The sequence below is a fragment of the Choloepus didactylus genome, chromosome 20 (genome assembly GCF_015220235.1).
Source record: "Choloepus didactylus isolate mChoDid1 chromosome 20, mChoDid1.pri, whole genome shotgun sequence".
Taxonomy (NCBI): Eukaryota; Metazoa; Chordata; class Mammalia; order Pilosa; family Megalonychidae; genus Choloepus; species Choloepus didactylus.
This window is the reverse complement of record NC_051326.1, coordinates 45486288-45509624: the sequence shown is the minus strand read 5'-3', so window position 1 is coordinate 45509624 and position 23337 is coordinate 45486288. Positions and strand designations below refer to the sequence as shown.

General features: G+C 36.1%; 1 protein-coding gene and 1 non-coding gene across 2 annotated transcripts in view; one reads left to right on the top strand and one right to left on the bottom strand.

Moving 5' to 3' along the window:
• The window catches only part of ERICH1 (glutamate rich 1), a 137033-nt gene that overhangs the window by 67145 nt on the left and 46551 nt on the right, over positions 1-23337 (bottom strand). The window lies entirely within an intron of this gene.
• Positions 12299-12405, top strand: LOC119516994. The gene has a single exon (XR_005213424.1). It is a non-coding gene; the product is annotated as a U6 spliceosomal RNA (small nuclear RNA).

Below are 23337 nucleotides of genomic sequence, written 5' to 3'. Positions count from 1 at the left end.
TTTTTGGAGTAAGGAAATGTTCAAAAAATTGATTGTGGTGATAAATGCACAACTGTACTGTGAACAAGTGATTGTATACTTTGGATGATCATATGGTATGTGAACATATCTCAGTAAAATTGCATAAAAATATAGCAGTGCGTCTCTTGTACATAACAATTAGTCTTCACCATAAAAATGATTATTTGACTTTAAAGATAACAATGAACCAAGACTGAACAAAATCACTAATACATAATAGAATGTGTGGTTTCAAGATATTTAAATACCAAAGCCTCGAAAAATTTTCAAATTTCTCTGCCATCAATTCATTTCACTTTCTTTAAGGTTAAGATGCAAGAATTCTAATTCTTAATGTGATTCACCACAGTTGATTAATTACTTTGTCATTCCCTGCTAGAGTCAAGGGCAGAATGGAGACATTCTTCTAAGTTCCATCCTCTATCGGGTAACATCAACATTTGATCATTTCTCACAGGATATTTTTAGAAGGTTTTAATCAGCTAAATTTTTCTTAATAAGAAAGCTAAATAGAACTTAGAAATGTCATTGTTCATTTAATTATTAGGATGAATATAGGACGTATCATGGAAGTGAAACATGAGATGACTCATGCAATGAAAAATAATGACACGTTTAAGAAAAAGAATTCAAAATGTAATATGCTAGGCAAACAAGGCTCATATGCTAAGAATTCACATACTAACTTTTAAAGCTGGTCTTTTAAACCATAAATGACAATATTATTTTAGTGAAAGATGTCAGGTAAAGATATTAGAATATATCCTTGGGCCTCAATTTGTTCATCTGTAAATTAAAATGCCCAGAAAATATATAATAGCTTCCATTTCTAATTTTTTTTTTTTTAATTTTTCTGGGTATAATATGGCTCATTGTTTTGACATTTACCCTTTTTACAAGTTAGACATTATGGTCATTGCTCAGCTGATAAGCAAGGAAAAGATCAAATATACTTTATTGAGCAGCCAATAGCCACATGATACTCCATATTATTTTCTTCTCTACTTGTCACATACGGAGCACTGTATTTACTAGTCTCAGCAGTTAAATTGGAACAGAGATCCCTGGGGATCTAATCTCCCAATGTAAGAGTTAGAGATATAGAGATGGTACATCAGAATTCCTCCTTCCTTGCTAATGAAAGTCATAAGCACTGATATCCCTATAAAAATGTGGAAGAAAGTCGAGGTTTGAAATCCCTAAGTAGAAGAGAAGTACAGTTTAATTAGCTCTAGTTCGTTGATTGGTTCTGAATTTTCAGTGTATTTGTGGCACTGGCTTTTGTTTTGTAGGATACTGTCATCCAAATTTGACTCATTCTTCAACCTCATTAGGAACTGCGATCCACTGATTCGACCACCTTTTCACTGTTATGTCCCTGATAACCGCCTTTTCCTCCTTTCCCACAGCTTAAATTCTGTGATTCTTCATTATAATCACTCCTTTGCACATACCTATAGTTCCCTTGCCACTTTCTCTTCCTCTGTTAGGACGGCCAGGCAATATCCCAAAGGCAATTATTTTGAACTTTCTAACTAGTGTGGGCTGCTCCTGGGCAGCTAAATGGCTAAGGAGAAACCTACTACCCTGCTGACGGTTCTCACTGCAAATGCAGGAGCACTAATCTCAAATGAGCCCTTGGTGCTGCCTGAAAATCCTAAGCCTCTTTCTCCTAGCATCTATTCTATACTTCCTCCTCTCTCTTCCAATGGCTGCTGCTTCCTATTTCACTAGGCAAGTAAATCAGAATAGAGTTGCACAGGCTTTTACTACCACATCCACTGTAACCAGAATCATCATCAGACATGGCTTTCCCTCTATTCTACAGACTGGCCAAGGTCAACTCCTTCACTTATGCACTAGATTCCATGGCCGACCCCATCCCCATCTGCACCTAGTCAAAGACATCGCTCTAGCAATTCTTTCCTCTCTTGCATTATCAATTTTTCTTCTCTAACTCCATCATTCTCAGTATGGAGTAACATGCTATTATTTCTCCAATCATAAAAAAAAACACACACATTGTGTTCCCACTTTCTCCAAGGAGCACCACCCAATCAATATGCTCCTTGTGAAAGCAAAACTACCTATATTCACTATCTTTAACTCTTCTACCCCCATTCTCTTTTGAACCAACCCCAATCAATCTCTCATGCCAAGATTTAAATGGTGTTCAAATTTTACTAAACAAATAAAAATTATTACTTATTAGAATCAATAGTTAATTATCAAGATCTTTATCAATTTCTGTGCCCACTTCTGTTTCCAATATCCCATGCTTCTCCCCCTTCTAGATTCACTTCTGTTTTTGCTAAAATATATTCATTATTATTCTTTCAGTGAGGGTCTGAGGGTGGTAAAATCACTTATGTTTTATAGGTATGAAAATATCTTTATTAGGCCTCTTTTTAAAGATATTTATTTATTTACTTAGCAGGTACTAAAATTACATAGCTCAGCAGTATAGAAAGTATTTGTAGTTAAAAATATCCCTCCTACTATTTCTGTTCCCCAGCCCACATAGCTTCCCTCCCAGGAGGGAACTGTTTTCATTCTCTGGTGTTTCCTTTCAGAGCTATTTGTGTGCATACAAACAAACATACATATATTATTCCTTTTTTTCTTTTTTTAAAAATCAATCCAGGAGCAAACTGTACACACTGCCTTTTGCTTTTTTTCACTTAATGATATATCTTGGGGGGGAGCTATCTCTAGTCATACAAAAAGACTGTTGCTCACTCCTTTTGATGGGTATATATAATTCCATTATACAAATGTATTATAATTTATTTAACCAATCTCTTACTAATGAAGACTTTTCCAATCTCTTTTTATTCTGAATAATGCTATAATGAATAACCTTGAACATGTCATTTTCCACAAATGTAAATTAATCTATGGCAAGAATTACTAGAGGTATAAATTGCTGGGTCCAAGGTGTGCATTTTTAACTTTGATAGATGTTGTCAGACTGTCCTTCATAAAGATTATGAATGTTATGTACCAATGTATACTTCAACTAGCACCACAGGAATGTCTGTTCCTTTCCTCTGACACCGCGTTGACAAATTTTTTTAAAGTTATAACCATCTGACAGTTGAAAACTGTATCTCCATATACTTTCAATTTGTATTTCTCTTGGTATGAATGACTTTTTTTTTTATGCTGAAAGAGCACCTATATATTGTTTCTGTGAATTGCCTCAACTTCCCTTTTTCCACTTCTCTCTTGAATTATGTAATCATTTTCTTATTAATTCATGACCTCTTTATATATTAAGGAAATGAACCCTTTATCAGCACTAGGAGTTACAATATTTTTCCACTTTATTATGTCTTTTGACTTTGTTAAAGGTTTTTTTTTTTTTGTCACATAGAATTTTCAACTTTATAAGGTATACTTAATCGATTTTTTTTTTCTTTTGTGACTCTGGATTGTACATGAAATTCTCTGGGGGAAATTTTCTCACCTAGCTTGTTCTGGTACCTTTACGGATTCAATTTTTCAGATTTAGATCGCAGGTCCTTTTGGAATTTGGCCAAAACAGACTGAGGAGAAGTGTGGTCCCACCCAATTTATTTTTTCCCAGATAGCTAGGCAGTTGTCTCCAACATATTTATTAAATAACTCACTGATCTGTGCCTCTTTCTCTTGCTCACTGATTTTCCTCCCTCATTTCTGAAATCAGCTCGACTATAAAATTCCAGATTAGGGCAGGCCATAGAACCTGTTGTGATGGAAATGTTCTATACCTGTGTGTCTAATACACAAGCCACTAACTTCATGTGTCTATTGGGCACTTGGAATACAGCCAGTGTGAGTGGAGAACTGAATTTTAAATTTTTATTAATTTAAATTTATATTTATATAGCCATATGTGGATGTACCTTTATTGGACAGTACAGTTCTAGAGCAATAGTTAATTTTTCTCAGTATATTGGGAGCTATTATTCCATGATCTCTGTACACTAGTTATCTAGGACAAGTCTAACTAGTCTGAGAAGGACTCTTTCTTCTGGAAAATTCTCAATACAACTATCTCACCTGTCAAATTTCAAACACTTTTTCATTTTCTACTCACACAGCTCTTTGTCTCTCTATGCTGGATTATGACAGAGAATTCTTCAGTACTACCTTCAATTCACAAACTTTCTGTATATGAGTTTAGCCTACAGTTCCTCATTGTTTAATACATATTTTTTATTTCCAAGATTTAGATGTTTCTATTTCAATCTATCTGTTATTTCATTTTTGTTTCAAAATTCTTTTTAATAGAAATTATGCCATTATTAATCTCCTAAACAACTTTTGATGTATTTAAAATAGGTCTTTTCTTGGAAAATAGAAAGAAGTCTATTCAGCTGCTCGACCCAGAAACCAGGAAGTCATCCCTGACTTATTCTTCTCTTTTACCTGCAATTCAGCAGCAAGTAATGTTAATGCCAACTTTAACTCCTAAATACATCTTAGAGAACTTATTGCCATCTCTGTTGTTACTAATCTAGTCTAATCAGTGTGGTCTGACTTCTCTTAATCCTCACTCACCCCATTCCAATCTTCTTTTACTTTATCATACATGCCAAGCTCTCTCCAACCTGAAGGTCTCTGTACATGCTATTCCTTCTGTCTAGAAAGTTCTCTTCACCAGGCTCCTTCTGATCCTTTAGGTTCCAACTTCTAAGACTTCTCTGTGATTTAAACAAAGCTTTTGTGACACCTGCCACACTTCCATTAGTCCATGTCAGCACTATTTCCTTCTAAACATACTCAGCAAATATCTGCACCCCTACCATGGGCTGGACACAGTTTTATTTTTTCATTCTTTGCAGTTATTTATTTATTCACATATTTTATTGTGTCCCCAATTAAAATGTGAAGTTAACAGTGGTAGGAAGTTTCATTTCGCTATTCTATAATCAGCACTTTGCAGTGCCTAGTAAACAGTAGGCACCCAGCATATTTACTGAATAAATCAATGATAGAACCATTATTCCCAATGTAGCTTCTATAAAACTTTGACAGGCCATATCCCCATTTATCACTAATGATTTTATAGCTCTAGTTCAACTGCTTAAAACTTATAAACCCACAACTTGCAGCATCACTTTGGGAAGGGAAAAACAGTACAGTGATTATGAGATTAGGAGTAAGCTCTAGAATCACAGCTGGATTCAAATTTCAGTTCATTCTTCTAACGATAACTAGCCTTGTGACCTACGCCTTAGTTTCCTCATCTGTAGAATAAACATATCTTAGAGGATCATTTTGGAAATTTAATGAAATAATATGTGTGATGTACTTGGCAGAGTACCTAACAATAGATTACGCTCAACTAAAATTAGTAATGATAAAATAAAGAAGAGGTATCACTAGTTGAATAACATTCTAGGAGAAACGTTTACTGCTACAACTTATTTGAAGCTGGTTCGGGATGGCAGTCCTCAATATATGCTTGATTATATGCTTTATCTAACTCCTCAGACCTTGGGTAGACTGAAAATGAAGTTTATTATATTCACTCATGAGGTCATCAAATATTATAAGCTGCCTTCTCTGTGCCAGCCACTTGTGAAAATTACCTAGGGATACTGTAAGGAAGCAGATGGGCAAGGTCCCAGCCTTCAAAGATGTTACATCCTAAAATGATAGAAAATAAACAATGTGATACTTACAGATTATGCAAAAAGTTGTGAAGGAAATAATTAAAGTAACATACTATATAACTGGTATATAAATGGAAAGGGAAACTGAATATTATAAAGGTGGCAGTGCTTCCAAATTTACTTAGAAATTAAATGTAATTCCAATTAAAATCCCTAAAGGATACGTAGCATACTTACAGATACACATATACGTAGTAAGAGAATGAAAACATGGATGGAAATATACAACTTTTTTATTCCATGTATCCTTTTGCACATTACTTCTTTCACTTGGCATGTCATTAATGATGACACAAATCGAACTAATTCATTGCTTTGAAGCAGCCTAGAGTATTCTATAAAATGAACGTGCCACACTTAATTTATCTACCTTCTTAATAATGGTCAGAGGAATTACTCAAGCCAATTTTGAGAAAACCAGTTCTGGGTTTTCCAGTCTAGTATCTTAAAAGGAAAATAACAACAACAAACTTTTAAAAGTTGAAGTAAACATGGTTATGGAAATAACTATAAAATACACAAAAATATTTAAGGTTGAGAGTAAAACTCTCACAATTCCATCAATAAGACAGTAACTATTAACAATTGGTAAACTGGTTTTTTCCATGCAATTAAATATTTTTAACTGAGTTGCAATCAGATTGCTCATATGATTTTAATACAATTTTTCTCTTTTAATCAAGGGCATCTGCAATATCCATATACATTCATTAACAGCATGATTCTAATGGTTCAATTACTTTCTATCTTATGAGTGTAGCACCATTCTTTTAGCCAACTTGAACTGTTAAATATTCATATTTCTAACTTTTAGCTATTATAGAAATAACCAGATGTCAGCTTATGTCCTCCTCCCTCTTGAAGAATGAAAAAAACTTGGCTCAGACTCGTAATTACATGACCTGCGATAGTCTGAAGGCCTCCTGCAATTCTTGCAAATCCCTGAGGTGATGCTTTTCATCTTCCACTCTGTCCCTGGCTCCTGTGTCTGTGCAAGCAGTTTCTCCTTAATTCCATGCCAATACAGATGCAAAACTCAAGCTCTTCTTTTTCTACAAACAATCCACTTACTCCAAGCACTTCAAGAGCTGAGTAATTTTACTGGAGATGTAAGGGGAAGGGTGGGGTCAGGTCATGTTGTCCACGACCTGACCCCTCATGTATCTCATGCAGAGTCACTTTACCCTCTTACAGAAGTTTTGGGACCCTCAAATACCCATGCCCTCAGTAACTCAAACAAGCTATCCCCTAGGAAGGAATTATCACTATGGCAGTAAAGAAAAAAGAATTTTCTAGAAGGAGTGAGATTCAGGATATGCTCGTGGACTGTGTGGGGAAGAGCAGAAAAGGATGACTAATGCTTTGGGCTTGAGAAACTGGAAGGAGGAAGCCACCATTTCCCCAGACGGGGGGTGTGGGAAGGGGAGGAGCTTTGATTCGGACACTCTGGGGCAGGGGGTGAGACGTCCATTAGACATCCTTCTCAATAGAGGTGACCGGCAGGCAGTTGTTTATGGTGCTTCATGAGCTACATCAGAATAAACATCTCTGAGTTGGGGGATAGTCCAGGTTGGAGAACTAAATCTGGGATCCATAAGTATCTGTATGTATGGAAACAGAAGTCACGAGACTGGATAAAATGACCTAGGAAGTGGGTGGGGACAAGGAAAGAAACCTGAGAAATGAGTTTGGGGGCACTCTAATATTCACACGTTATACATTTGAGTCATCTTGGTGTGCAGAAGGGAATTATTGAGTCAAAGAACATAAAAATGTAACATTTTAATTCATATTAAATCGATCTCTAGAAAGGCTGTAATAAGTGACATTTCTAACAGTGATTTCTAAGTTATATTTTCCTGAATTTTCAATGACAAGGTAATACACATACTTTATAAAAACTCTTTTGCCAAATTAGTGGGCAAAAAGTACAGTTGTCTCTATCTGCACATTTTTAATTATTATTAGGGAGGTTCTCCTCAGCAATCATCTTGTATGAGGAACAGCAAGTTTCAAACACAACAGCTTATTCTATTCCATTCAACAATATGGTTACCAATTATCTTAATATGAAATATTTTAGGTTAATTATTCTCAGGGAAAAAAATATCTGCATGGGTTAATTGGCAAAGAGCTCCTATAGGGAGTATCAATCTCGGGAGACTGGACTGAATTGAACTGTGTCCTGGCAATTTTTCTTCTGTCTTGGTATCATAATATTTCAAGAAATCAGATTTAAATAAATATGTGGATACAAATCACAGCAGTTCCTTTTTCAGTGCTTTATGAGCGAATCAGGGTAAAAATCCCCAAGGACATGTGCCAAGAATGCCGCCAAAGGGGCATGATGCTATGCTTTCAGCCTTCTGCTGTTGGCAAATGCTGAGGGGATCTTCTCACAATAGGTCAAGTTGCTTTTGCCCCACAGGAGACTGAAGGAGCCTGTAACCCTCCTGCTGGTCACTCTCTTTACTTTCTCAAGGAACTATTCAATAAAACATTCTTGCAGTATGGAAGGATAATTGCTTTTATTTTCCCTCTCAGTTTCATCATATTTAAACAAACTCCAGCATCCAACATCTCAGCACACACGCACAGACACACACAAAACCAAAACCAAAACCAAAAAGAACCTCGCAGTCCCCATGATCGATTCCTATTATCCAGCTTTCAAACTACAATTTCATTACAGCCATTTTATGAGTAATAAAAAGTTTCCTGCCTTGTAGCTGCTAATTGAAAATGCTTAGCCTTGAAACAATATCTGCAAAATAGGACATGTTTGTAAGCCATTCTTTATTTAAATGGTGAACAAGTTATCTATTTACTATCTCCAGAATTTTCTCCTCTCACAAAAACTTTTCCCACCTTTAGTTTCAAACTTTCTCCATCAGCTTCACCACCTTAAGTCTGCACGTATACATCTATATAGCAGAGCTAGCTTTCAAGGGTACTTTCTTTTTTATGACTATACTTCTCAAAAGCACAAATATTCAAACATTCAAAATGTCCATTCTTAAAACAAAATTCATTTTTTCTACTCCACTGAACATAAATGAGAAAGTAAGATGTAAACTTTGGGAGCTAGATGTAAGGGAATCTATTACTAACTGAGCCTTGATACATACTACCATTTCCTTCATTTGGTTTTCACACTGTTCTATACCTGCAAATACTCCATTAGTTAATAATATTCTTGGTAAAATATTCACTTATTAGAGGCTTCTATTTCTGGTGACAAGGCTGAGAACATGAAAACCTCCCTTGCAAACCCCTAGAAATGCCACAGATAAAATATACAAGTATTCTTTAAATGCTCAGCTCTCAAAACAATATGGGTAATCCCTGGGGACCAAAAATGAAGAAGGGAAAGAAATCTTGAGAGTAAGCATACAAGCTAACAATGAACATGCATTATCATAGAAGATGTTAATTCTCCCCAAATTATTCCATAAATATGATATAAATGCAAATGAATTTTCAAGAGAATTTTTTGTGTGCAACTTGACCACCTAATTTAAAAATACACAGCATTATTCACGATTGCCAAAAGATGGAAACAGCCCAAGTTTATCCAAGTGAATGAATAAACAATATATGTATATACATACAATGGAATATTATTCACCCAAAAAAGGAATGAAGTTCTGATGCATGTGACACCATGGATGAACCCTGAGGACATTATGTTGAATGAAATAAGCCAGACACAAAAGGACCAATATTGTATGATTTCAGTGTTACAAACTACTTATAATAAGCAAACTCAAAGAGTTAGAATCTAGAATATAGGTTACCAGGAGATAAACTCGGGTTAGAGAATGGGGAGTTGATGCTTAACTTGCACAGAATTTCTATTTAGGTTGATGGTAAAGGTGTGGAAATGGATGGTGTTGAAGGTAGCACATTACTGTGAGTGTAATTAACAGCACTGAACTATAGAGGTGAATGTGGTCAGAAGAGGAAACTTTGGGATGTATGTATTACTAGAATAAAAATTAAAAAGTAAAACACAGGACAGTACAACACAATGAACCCTACTGTAGAGGATAGACTATAGTTAATATCACAAGTATAAGAATATTCTTTCATTAATTATAACAAATGTATAATACTAATACAAGGTGTCAACAACAGGGTAGCATATGGGGAGAATACATCTAATGTAAATTATGGTTGATAGATAATAGTATGATTTTAATAATCTTTCATCAATGGTAACAAAGGTAACCACTGTTAAAAAATAGTACAATTATAAAGAAAATGCTGTCATTAGTTGTAACAAATGTTCTACACCAATACAAAGTGTTGGAGGATGGTATAGTGTATGGGAATCCTGTGTTTTATGCATGATTGTTTTGTAAACCCACACCTTCTCTAAAAAACGGTATCACTGAACCAAAAAAAAAATTAAAAAAAGAAAGAAAGAAAAAGAAAAAAATATATAGTGTGAAGGAAAGAAAGAAAGAAGGAGAAGGGAGGGAGGGAGGAAGGAAGGGAGGAATATATAGTGTGATATTGGGAGAAGGGTAAGACACTGAGAACTGAGAACAATGGGTCAAACTGGAGAGCACAGACACATACCCACACTTAAATGGGAACTTGGCCTTGGTCCATTTAATGGAGGAGGAGGCAAAGAATGAGGACACACTCTTCAATAAATAGTGCTGAGAAAACAGGATATTCATATGAGGAAAGAACAAAATTAGATCATTACCTCACATCATAAACAAAGATCTGGAAGAGAAAAATTATCTAAATGTGAAAGCCATATCATTTGGAAGAAAATGTAAAATATCTTTGCTATTGGGGTAAAGAAAGATGTCTTATATAAGACACAAATAAATACAAACCATAAACTTAAAGGTCAATGAATCTGGTTATACTAAAATTAGTTTCTGAAAAATGGAAGACATCATTTTTTTCAAAATGAAAAGATAATCAACAGAGAGGTATTTGAAGCATATTTAACCGACAAAGAATTGAGATTTGAAACATAAAAGAACCCCTAAAATGCTTAAGATAAAGACAAAAAACCCAAAAACAACAAAAATACAGTCAGTAATCACAAGACATACTGTTCAGTTTCATTAGTAATTAACAATGTAAACTAATATGAGATACCAATTTCTTACATTCCATTGGAAAAATTTAAATAGTATTATTGACTAGGACCTGGAGAATTAAGAATCTATGCATTACTGGAGCGAGTGTACAGTGCTACAACTACTTTACAAAACAATTTGGCAATACATAATGAAAGTGAAATGTGCATAATAAAAGAAACAACAATTTCTCTAGGTATACACTTCAGAGAAACTCCCTCATACAAAGATGTAAATGAAGGTTCACTGTGTCAATATTTATAAAATAAACACACCTCTAAGCCAAAAGAATTAATAACTTCTGCTCTGGACAACGGAGTAACAGGGGAAGTATTTACCCTCCTGCTTGAAACTACTGAGAAAATAGACAAAATATATAAAGCAAAGTTCAGATACTATATATCAGGTAAGGTAAGACAGTGGTCCCTAAGTAATGGGAAACAAATATGGTGAGCTCAATGACTGCTCTAGCTTAAGGCCAAGAGAGATTATGGACTAGAGCACAAGGATGTGGGGTGGGGTGTGGAACCCAGGCAGAGCCTGGCAGTCTCCCTAAGTGGAAGAGACAAAGCTGGGAGTCTGGGAAGGCCAAGCTTTGTCAGTGGAAGAGACAAAGCTGGGAGTCAGGTCACAGGGTGGAATACCAGAGAGGAGAGAGAGATACAGAGAAAGAGAGAGCTCCAGACACCTCCAGACGTCCTCCTCAAGTGTTCAGCTGGGTATTGATGAATGCATGCCAGGGAGGAAACTGCCCAAGGCAGGGGGGAAACACTACCCAAAATGATTAGAGAGAATAATTTCTGGAGCTGACACAGGGCTCAGAATGGTTCTATTCCCAGCAGCCAGAGTGGAAAATCTCGTAATTCATGGGCATCGAGAAGAGTACTCAGATGAGTAGTGCTTCGGCAGTAGGCAACAACAAGCCCCGAAAAGCCCAAACTGTTCTTACAAAACCAAAAATATCCAGTGTTCAACAAGGTTGTGGTAGCCTTCAAGATGGTTCCCAAGGGCAAAACACCTTTTGGTATTTATGCCCCTGTTTGGTCCCCTTCTGCACCGAATATGCCTAATTTGTTAACAATGGAATACTCTGTCAACATTGGACCATGACTTCCAAGTCTAGGCCATTAAAATACAATGCAACTGCCATCTTGCATTCTTGATTGCTGACTCTAGAAGAAGCCAGCTGCTGTGTCATAAGGACACTCAAATAGCCCTCTGGAAATAAAATTAAACACAGAGAAAAAGAAAATGAAGAAAATGAATATAGCATCAGTTAACTGTGGGACAATTTTGAGTGGCCTAATGTATGTATAATTGGAGTCCCTAAAGTAGATGACAGAAGGGGGGAATAGAAAAAATATTTGAAGAAATAATGACTGAAAATTTTCCCAAATTTGATTATAAATAAGAAAATCATAAACCCACAGATCCAATAAGCTCAACAAATTCCAAGCAAAAGAAATGTGAAGAAAACTAACACCAAGAATCATCAAAATCGAATCACTTGTGCTTGCTCTGGCAGCATATAAACTAATATTGGAATGATAAAGAGAAGATCAGCATGGCTCCTGCACAAAGATGACACACAAATTCATAAAGTGTTCCATATTTTTTATGAGAATATAAAAAAATCAAATCACTTAAAACTGAAAAAAGGTACACATTTTGATATGTTCACACAATAGCATATTATATAGCAGTTAAAAGTAAATAGATTTTAATATGATTGACAAAGGTTTTAAAACCTTCAGATACTATGTGATTTTATATCTACACATTTTTACATATATGTAAGAAAGTATAAAAATGCATGAGAATGGTAACTATCAAACTCTGGGAAGGAAGAAGGGAAATGGGATTGGAGAAGGTATTAAAGACTTCAATTAAATTCGTATCATTATATTTCTTAAACACTGTGATGGAAATATGGCAAAATGTTAAGATTGGAAAGATCTGGTGAGAGGGGGGTTCAGCAACATATGTTGTACTATCATCAATGATTCATAAGATAATGTGCACATATTAACTGAAAATTGATTGCGGTTTTTACCAAAAAGAACATTACAACATTTTCGTCAATACCTCCATTACATTCATAAAAGCTCCTCCACTTAATCACTTTTCATGGATTAGTAAAAAGCCATTCCCGCAACAGTACAAAACCAACTCAGTTCTGCCCCCTACCTCCTGGCATCAGCAACTTTGCTCATCTGTTTGTTAGGACATTGTACATACATTCTCAAAAAGAAAGATTTAAAACTGTGTACACCCATACACATTTTAAAGCAGCCATATAAAATACCTAGTTTTCCTGTATTATAGAGATTTAAAAATAAACTTTTAATATTCCTCTTTTATTTGTATTTTAAAAAGTCTGCATACCACCATATATTGAAATGTACCTTCATCCACTTCAAGCAAATGAACAAGTTCTTGATCAAAAATTTACACCATTCTTTTCTCTCCTTGAACTCTAACTTTCCTCCAATTTTACCCCAATATAATGACTTCATCATATTACACTAATCAAATTTTATTTTTAAAAATTTTCATGACACTAAGTATATTTTTTCTAAATTATTACAATTAGAATGCAATAGATCAAAATTATAATTATTAATATTGATAATTGTTCAATATAAAAGTAAAAAGTTTTATTGGAAATGAATCTCTTAATGAGAAGAAAGGAATTTGGGGGTTTTCTTCATATTCCTGAAAGAATATTTATTTTTGCTATAATGAGACAGTGTTCCGCATGAATTCTCTTCTTATTTTTCACTTTTGCAGAGGCAATTTCTGAGAATCTTTGATCACATAAATAAGTAGATGTCAGTGTAAGGAGTTTTTTTTTATTAGAAATGTCACTTGATTCACTGAATTCCTTCTGAATTACATGCCAAAATCAGAGAAATCCATCATCAAAAAATTATTTTTAATGATCTGTCAGCTGATAATTCAATTAGTTCCTTCAATTTTGCTGAAAGCAAAGAAATGTAAACCAGCTGACTTGCAAAGTGTCATTAGAACAATTCACTTTCTCTCCACATCACCAATATTATCAATGTTTCTTTGTTGTATTTTAGTGGTATGTACATCTAAGGGCAATGCATCTCAAAAGGTCATGAGTAATTGAGAGGTATGTTCTTCTGCAAAAGGAGAGGACAGCAGTTAAGAAAGTGTCATTGAGAAAAAGAGAACCAACAGGATACCCAGCTGGGTTCTGAGGAAGATCAAATTTAGGAAGAGGATGACTAAGCTTCAGGAATCCTCATTTTTATGGACCCCTGCAAAGGCCCCATATCTACTTTTGCATTTGAAAATCTGTTGTTTTCCTTTCCTTAAAAGAGGCATCTAGAACTGTAAAAAGCTTCAAATACCACAAAACCTGAGCCCACCTCTAAAAGAGCATATTATAAAAGTGAAGATCTAGAAATTGATTCACCTAAAACTGCTTGTTCCATGTATTCCTTGAAAAACCCACAGTAGTACTTCTCAACTCTTACTATATTACCAAATCACAGGTTAAGTCAATGTCAGGGTGCGTGGGTGAGGAGGGCTTGCTCCTTTCTATTTTCAGTGTTACTGCTGAGAAGTTTGATGCCATTTTGCCCCTGATCCTTTATTTGTGACCTTGTTCCTCTCTAGAAGCTTAAAATCTTCTTTATTCTTAATTCTAAATTCCATTGCTTTAATGTCAGTCTATTTCCATTCACTGGTTGGGGACTAAATGATTCCTGACAATTCGTAAACTCATGCACTTCAATTTTTGGAAGTTTTTGTCAATGTTGATGATTTCCTCTCTTCCATTTTCTCTGTTCTTTCTAGAACTGGGACTTCTTTTATTGAGATGGTACAGCCTTATATATAATTATTCTCCTATTTTTTATCTTTTATACCTGTACTACTTTCAGGTACACTTCCTCAATTTTATAGTCCCAATCCTTACCATTTCTGTTATCACCTTAAAATTTCCAAAAGCTTTCATGTTGTTTTTCTGTCTGCTCCTTTTTTGTTGGGGAGGGGGGCATGGTTGTTTATTATTACAAGCAGTAAAAGCCACACTTTTTAGGTGCATAGTCTGACGTTTTTAAAGAAACATATATAGTTATGTAACCACCACCATCACCAAGAAATAAAACATTTCCATCATCTCAAAAAGTTTCTTCAGAGGGAACTGTGGGAAGATGGTGGAGTAGGAAGCTCCAGGAATCAGTTCTTCCACCAGAACAACTATTAAACAGGCAGGAACTGTTGGAATCAACTGTTTTGAAACGCTGGAGTCCAGTAGGTCCCTGTACATCACCCAGGAAAGAGTAGAAGGAAGAGGCTGGTAAAGCAGAAAATACTAGTGAATTATTCTCTCCATGTGGCAGCTATTGTTGCCATGCCCCTCTGTTGCAGCAGGCAGCAGTGGGGTCTGGTCCTTGGTGTAGCTTGCTGGTTCCAGAGAGGGACATAAAAATCTAGTTCCCCAGGATTGGGGCAGAAGAGTGGGCTTTTGACTAGTTACTTCAGAGGGCTGGGGACCTGGTTGTCAGGGTAGCCACTGTTCTAAATCTGCCCCAAACAAATGCAGTAAAAGAGACAATAATGTTATGCTTCCTCGGAGCTGTGAAGGACAGGTGAAGGGCTATATTGCTGGGGAGGGGCTGAGTCAAGAAAGTGCAGCTTTTGCCCTCCCCTCTACGTGGGACCCAACTCCCAGGGGTGTAAATCTCCCTGGCAACGCAGAGTATGACTCCCGGGGATGAATGTGGACCCGGCATCGTGGGACTGAGAGTATCTTCTTGCCAAAAAGGGGATGCAAAATGAGACGAAATAGTTTCAGTGGCTGAGAGATTCCAAATGGAGTCGAGAGGTCACTCTGGTGGACATTCTTATGCACTATATAGATAACACCTCTTAGGCTTTAATGTATTGGAATAGCTGGAAGTAAATACCTGAAACTACCAAACTCCAACCCAGCAGTCTGGACTCCTGAAGACAATTATATAATAATGTAGATTACAAGGGGTGACAGTGTGATTGTGAAGACCTTGTGGATCACACCCCCTTTATCTAGTGTATGGATGAGTGGAGGAATGGGGATAAAAACTAAAGGACAAATGGGGTGGGATGGGGGGATGATTTGGGTGTTTTTTTTCACTTTTATTTTCTATTCTTGTTCTGGTTCTTTCTGAGGTAAGGAAAATGTTCACAGATAGACTGCGGTGATGAACGCATAACTATGTTATCATACTGTGGACAGTGGATTGTATACCATGGATGATTGTATGGTGTGTGAATGTATTTCAATAAAACTGAATTTAATAAAAAAAAAAAAAAAAAAAAAAAAAAAAAAAAAAAAAAAAAGAAAGTGCAGCTTTGAGCAGCTCTGGAAGAAGCTCCTGGTGCCCTACCTGGCACCTCCCTCATCCTGTTCCCAGTGCAGTCTGGAGCTGGCTAGTGCTCCCTTTGTGAGTCCCTGGCCTTTTTCCTGCTGGGAAAGATTGAATTGGGAATGTCCACTTTGGCAGGCCCCCCTCCCAGAATTTGCCCTAGAAGCAAAAGCAGCTTGAGACAAGGAAAGCAGTGTAAGTAAACTATAGAAGAGGGCAGCCAGCTTTAAGTACTGTAGTGGAACACCCAGGGGAGGGAGAGGTCTGCTTCCTGAGAATTAGAGAGGGCATTCAAACTCCTACAAACAGGGGAACTCCTAAGGCCTCTAGAAAGCACAAGCCCCAAACAAGACAAGGCTCAGAAAAGACATTCAACATTTTACTGCAAGTTCTTGCCAGAGCAATTAAGCAAGAAAAATAAATAAAAGGCATCTAGGTTGGAAAGGAAGAAGTAAAACTTACCCTATTTTCAGATGACATGATACTATATACAGAAAATCCTGAAAAATCCATAACAAAGCTCCTAGAGCTAATAAATGCATTCAGCAAAGTGGCAGGGTACAAGATCAACACCCCAAAATCAGTAGTGTTTCTCTTCATTAGTAATGAACAATTGGAAGAGGAAATCAAGAAAAATATCCCATTTACAGTAACAACTAAAAGAATGAAATATCTAGGAATAAATCTAACCAAGGATGTAAAGGACATGTATAATAAAACCCCATAAATATTGCCAAAAGAAATCAAAGAAGACCTAAATAAATTGACGGATATTCTATGTTCAGGGATCAGAAGTCTAAATATTGTAGGATGTCAGTTCTACCCAAAGTGATCTGTGGATTCAATGCAATTCCAATCAAAATCCTAAAATCCTTCTTCACAAAAGAGGAAAAGGCAATCATCAAAGTTATATGTAAGGTAAGGGGCCCCTCAAAACCAAAGACTTCTTGAAAAAGAAGACAAAATTGGAGGGCTCGCATTTCCTGATCTTAAAACTTATTACAAAGCCACAGTGATCAAAAGAGAATGTACTGGCTCAATACACCAATAGAATAAAATTGAGAGCTAGAAATCAATCCTCACATTTATGTCCAACAGATTTTTGACAAGGGAGCAGAGTTCACTCAATGTGGAAAGAATAGTCTCTTCAATAAATGGTACTGGGAAAATTGGATCTCTATCTGCAAAAGAATGAAGGTGGACCCCTACCTCACACCAAATACAAAGATCAACTGAAAGTGGATCAAAGGCCTAAATATAAGAGCCAGAACAATAAAACTCTTAAAAGAAAATGTAAGGATGGATCTCCAGGGCCTTGTGTTAGGCACTGGTTTCCTAGAATATACACCAAAGGCACAAGTAACAAAAGAAAAAAATAGAGAAATGGGACCTCATCAAAGCTAAACGCTTTTTGCATCAAAAGACTTTATCATGAAAATCAAATGACAAGCTATACATTGGGAGGAAATATTTGGAAACCACATATCTGGTAAGGTTTAATATCCAGAACATATAAAGAACTCCTACAACTCAACAGCAAAAGATAACCCAATTTAAAAACAGGTAAAGGACTCAAAAACACATTTCTACAAGGAAGATATACAATGGTCAATAAACATATGGGAAGATGCTCAACATCACCGCTCACCTGAGAAATCTAAGTCAAAAGCACAAGGAGATACAACTTCATGCATACTAGGATGGCTATTAAAAAAAACAAACAAAAAAAGACACAAAATTATGTGTTGAAGAGAATGTGGAGAAATTGGAAATTTCAAGTGTTCAAAACATAAAATGGTGCAGCTGCTATGGAAGACAATTTGGCAGTACCTCAATAAATTAAACAGAACTATCATATGATTTGGCAATCCTGCTTCTGAGTGAATACCCAAAAGAACCAAAAGCAGGGATTCTAACACCTATTTGTACACCAATGGTCATAGTAGCATTATTCATGCAATGCAAGTATCTATCAGTGGATGAATGGATAAACAAAATGTGATATACGCATACAAGGGACTATTATTCAGATAAAAAATGGAATCAGGTTCTGATGCTTTCTACCATGTGGATGTATCTTAAAGACACCATGTTGAGGGAAATAAGCCAGACAAAAGGACAAATATTGTATGATTTCAGTTTCATGAAATAACTAGAATATGCAAATTCATTATAGGTTACCAGGGGAATGGGGGTGAGCGGAAGGGAGGGGAATGTGGAATTATTGCTTAATAGGTAAAAAGATACTGCTTGGGGTGTTGAACATTTTGGTCATGGATGGTGGTGAAGATAACATAACATTCTGAACGTAATTAACATCAATAAATTGTAAGTTTGAAAGTGGTTAAGATGGGAAATTTTCGGTTATATATAGGTTACCAGAATAAAAATAAAACATGTAAACCACAGAACTGTACAACACAAAGAATGAGCTCTGATTTGAAATATGGACTATAGTAAATAGTATAATTATAATAATATTGTTTCATCAATTATAAAAAATATACAACACTAATGAAAATGTTATTAATAGGGAAAACTATGTGTGTGGGGTAGAGGTATATGAGAACTCTGTACTTTTTTCATATTTCTGTTAACCTACAAGTGCTTAAAATAAATAAATAGAAGAAAAATATGGTCTATTTAAAATTTATTTCATTTGCAAATATTGCAACAAATCATTGGAAAATTAAAAAATACCGTTTATAATAGCATTTAAATCAAACTAATTATAAATTTAATAAAAGATGTGAAAGAATTCTATACTGAAAGCTATAAAATAATGCTGAAAGACATTAAGGAATACCTGCTAAACAGAGATATGTCATATTCATGGAGTGAAACACTCAATGTTGTTAAAATATGTTTTCCAGAAGTTGTTACATAAATTCAACACAATCTATGCCAAATTTCAGTATGCTATTTTGCAAAATTAGAAAAGATGCATCTAAATTTAATGTGGAAATGGGAAGAATCTAGAAGAGCCAAGAAAATCTTTAAAAAACAATCACCAATCTCATTTCAAGGCCTAAATATAGAGCTACTGTAATCAATATAGTCTGTTATTGCAGTAAAGAGAGATATATGGATCAACAGAACAGAATAGAGAATACCACACATATATATCCTAACACATTTTGATAGCTTTAGTGAAGCATAAGTTATATGTAATACAATTCACCTATTTTAAGTGTATTTAGTACACTGAACTTTTTTTAACTTTCTACGTTGAAATACTCAAATGTTCAGAAAATAGGTTGTTTGCTGAATTTTGGTGAATGCATATGGTTATTACCCCACCCTCCCCCCCACACACACCCCAAATTAAGTTTTAGAACATTGTCATCATCCTTTAAAGGTTCCCTACTACCTCGTTGTGGTCAAACTCCACCACTACCCTAGCACCAGGCAACCACTGATCTGATTTCAGTTAGTTTTGCCTCTTCTAAAATTTCGTATAAATGGAATTATACATTATATTGTCTTTGAGTCTATTTACTTCAACTTACTTTAATGCTTTTTAAATTCATTCATGTTGTTGGTATGTATTAATATTTACTTCCTTATTAGTAGTAATCCATCATATGAGCATAGCACATTTTAATTTACTGATTCACAAGTTAAAGGATACTTCAGTCCTACTCCCCATACTTTGGCTACTATGAATAATGTGACTATGAATATCTGAATACAAGGTTTTGAGTGCCCATATATTTTCATTTCTCAGGGAGATAACTAGGATTGAAATGGCTGGGTTAAATGGGAGGTTCATGTTTAACTTTTTAAGAAACTACCAGAGAACCTAAGATGGCGGCTAGGTGAGACAGGGCAAACAAACACCTCCATGAAAAATACTAGATAAAAACCAGAAAGTAACCCAGAACACCAGTTTCAGCGATGCACCAGCTGGACAAGGTCTGCTGAAACCACAGGGACTGTGTACTTGGTGATACCCGGAGTCTGCACTCTGAAACGAATAAGTAAGCCAGCTGAAAGCCCTGCTGCCACGCTATGGTGTGGGGAAACCAGGGTTTGGCGTTTGGAGACGGACTAGTCCTTTTTTAAAAACAACAACAACAACAAAAACCCAGGAGCGGCTGCAGTTACGACAGTGAGAACTGCGCAGGGAAGCACGGCAGGAGCGGGCTATGCCAACCTCTCGGTGTCTGGCGTGGAGGATAGACTGCTGCTGATTCCCTCACGGCCAAGGGGGCAGAGGGGAGAGCCAAAAAGAGAAAGAAATTGTGCTGCTCACAGCCGGCTCCCTGGCGGGCTGGAGACACTCCTACCCGGGGCTATACTCACAGCCCAGAGCCATGGAGCTGGGAAGGCAGAGCTGTGTGAAAAGTGGGGGATTGAGACGCCCCATTCAGCCATCTTCGCATCAGGCTGGGAGTGCCCCTGCATGGTCTGGCAGCCTGGGACTTCCCTTGAGGGACGGCGCACACTTGTGACATAGCACAGCCTTCCCTCAGCAGATGTCCTGGAAGATCACAACTGAGAAGGGGGGCCTGCTCGGAAAACCCAGGGACACTAGGTCAATGCTGGCGACTTGTGGGTCAGCGGCAGAGAAAATCTGGGGCAAAACTGAAATGAAGGCTTAGACTCTTGCAAAAGCCTTGAATCTCCGGGAACACCTGGGAGGTTTGATTATTAAAGCTGCCTTGCCTCCCTAACCACCAAGACACACGCCCCACAAGTTGTATTTTTTACAACTTGAAAGAACCCTATCAAGCTAAGCAAATGCCAAGAGGCCAAAAACAACAGAAAATCTTAAAGCATATGATAAAACCAGACGATACGGAGAACCCAATCCCAAACACCCAAATCAAAATATCAGAAGAGACACAGTACTTGGCACAATTAATCAAAGGACTACAATCAAAGAATGAGAACATGACACAGGATATAGAGGACATGAAGAAGACCCTAGAAGAGCATAAAGAAGAAATTGCAAGAGTAAATAAAAAAACAGAAGATCTTATGGAAATAAAAGAAACTGTTGGCCAGATTAAAAAGACTCTGGATACTCATAATACAAGATTAGAGGAAGTTGAACAATGACTCAGTGTCCTAGAGGACCACAGCACAGAAAATGAAAGAACAAAAGAAAGAATGGAAGAAAAAATAGAAAAAATCAAAATGGATCTCAGGGATACAGTAGATAAAATAAAATGTCCAAATTTAAGACTCACTGGTGTCCCAGAAGGGGAAGAGAAGGGTAAAGGTCTAGAAAGAATATTCAAAGAAATAGTTGGGGAAAACTTCCCAAACCTTCTACACAATATAAATATACAAAGCATAAATGCCCAGCAAACTCCAAATAGAATAAATCCAAATAAACCCACTCCAAGACATATTCTCATCAGACTCTCAAATACTGAAGAGAAGGAGCAAGTTCTGAAAACAGCAAGAGAAAAGCAATTTACCACATACAAAGGAAACAACATAAGACTAAGTAGTGACTATTCAGTGGCCACCATGAAGGCAAGAAGGCAGTGGCATGACATATTTAAAATTCTGAGAGAGAAAAATTTCCAACCAAGAATACTTTATCCAGCAAAACTCTCCTTCAAATTTGAGGGAGAGCTTAAATTGTTCACAGACAAACAAATGCTGAGAGAGTTTGTCAATAAAAGACCTGCCCTACTCAGATAATAAAGAAAGCCCTACTGAAAGAGAAACAAAGAAAGGAGAGAGAGATATAGAGAATTTTAACTGACATATATAGAACCTTACATCCCAAATCATCAGGACACACATTTTTCTCTAGTGATCACGGATCTTCCTCCAGAATAGACCATATGCTGGGACATAAAACAAGCCTCTATAAATTAAAAAAAAAAAAAAAAAAAAAAATTGAATATTTTCAAAGCACATTCTCTGACAATGGAATACAAATAGAAGTCAATAATTTTTGAATTGTAACTTCACTATTCACTTCCTACATGATGTAAAATACACAAACTCTAATGACAAATTAGTGGTTTTGGACTCAATGTAAAATATGTAATTTTTGACAAGAACTATAAAAAGGTGGGGGAATGGAGGAGTATAGGAACATAATTTACATGTCCTATTGAAGTTAAGTCGGTATCAAAGAAAAACAAGATTGTTATGGATTTAAGAGGTTAAATTTAAGCCCCACAGTAAACACAAAGAAATTATCAGAGAATATGACCATAGAGATGAAAAGTAGAGTACGAGTTATGAGAAGTGGGGGAAGGGGCAATGGGGAGTTAAGAAATGAGTGTAGGGTTTCTGTTTGAGGTGAAGGGAAATTTCTAGTAATTGAAGGTGGGAAGGTGATAGCATTACAATATATTACAACATTCTAAATGTGATGAATCCCACTAATGGAATGCTAGGGAGGGAGTGGAATGGGAAGATTTAGGCTCAATGTATGTTTCCACAATTGAAGAAAAAAAAAAAGTGTAAACAGATGACAATTGAATGCCAAGGATGATCCTGGATGGGATCTGAGGATGGAGGACAAGAGGCTCAAAGGGACACAGTTGAGACATAAGAAAAAAAAAAAAAAAGAAAATATATATGTAAGCTTTGTATCAATGTTGAATTTCTTGAACTTCTTAGCTGCGCTTAATGGGATTGCATAAAAGAATGTTCTTGTTCATGGGAATTGTATATGTGAATTATAATGTTTGTTCAAGGATGTGTGCAGCTTGCTCTCATATGTTCAGAAGACAGCAATAGATGATGGATGATAGGGAGGGAGGGAAAGAAAGAAATGGTGGTGTGACAGGATGTTAAAGTTGGTGGATCGGGGTATCGGGGGAGGGGGCCAGGGTATGCTGGAGTTCTGTGTATGGGGTTTGTATTGTTTTTGCAACTGTTCCTATAACTTTGAATTTATTTCAAAATAAAATAAAAAAAAAAAACTACCAAACTGTATCATTTTCCATTTTCTTAGCAAAGTTTAAGGGTCCCAGATATTCCACATTTGCCAATACTTTTTGTTTTAGAAAGACATTTATTTTTATTAATAATATGCCAGTACTTTTGATTTTATTTATTCTATTAGGTGTGAAATGGTAATTCATTGTGGTTTTAATTTGCATTTTCCAATGGCCAGTGATATTGACCACTTTTCATGTGTCTTTTGGATGTTCATGTATCTTCTTTCAAGAAGTGTTTATTCAAATCTTC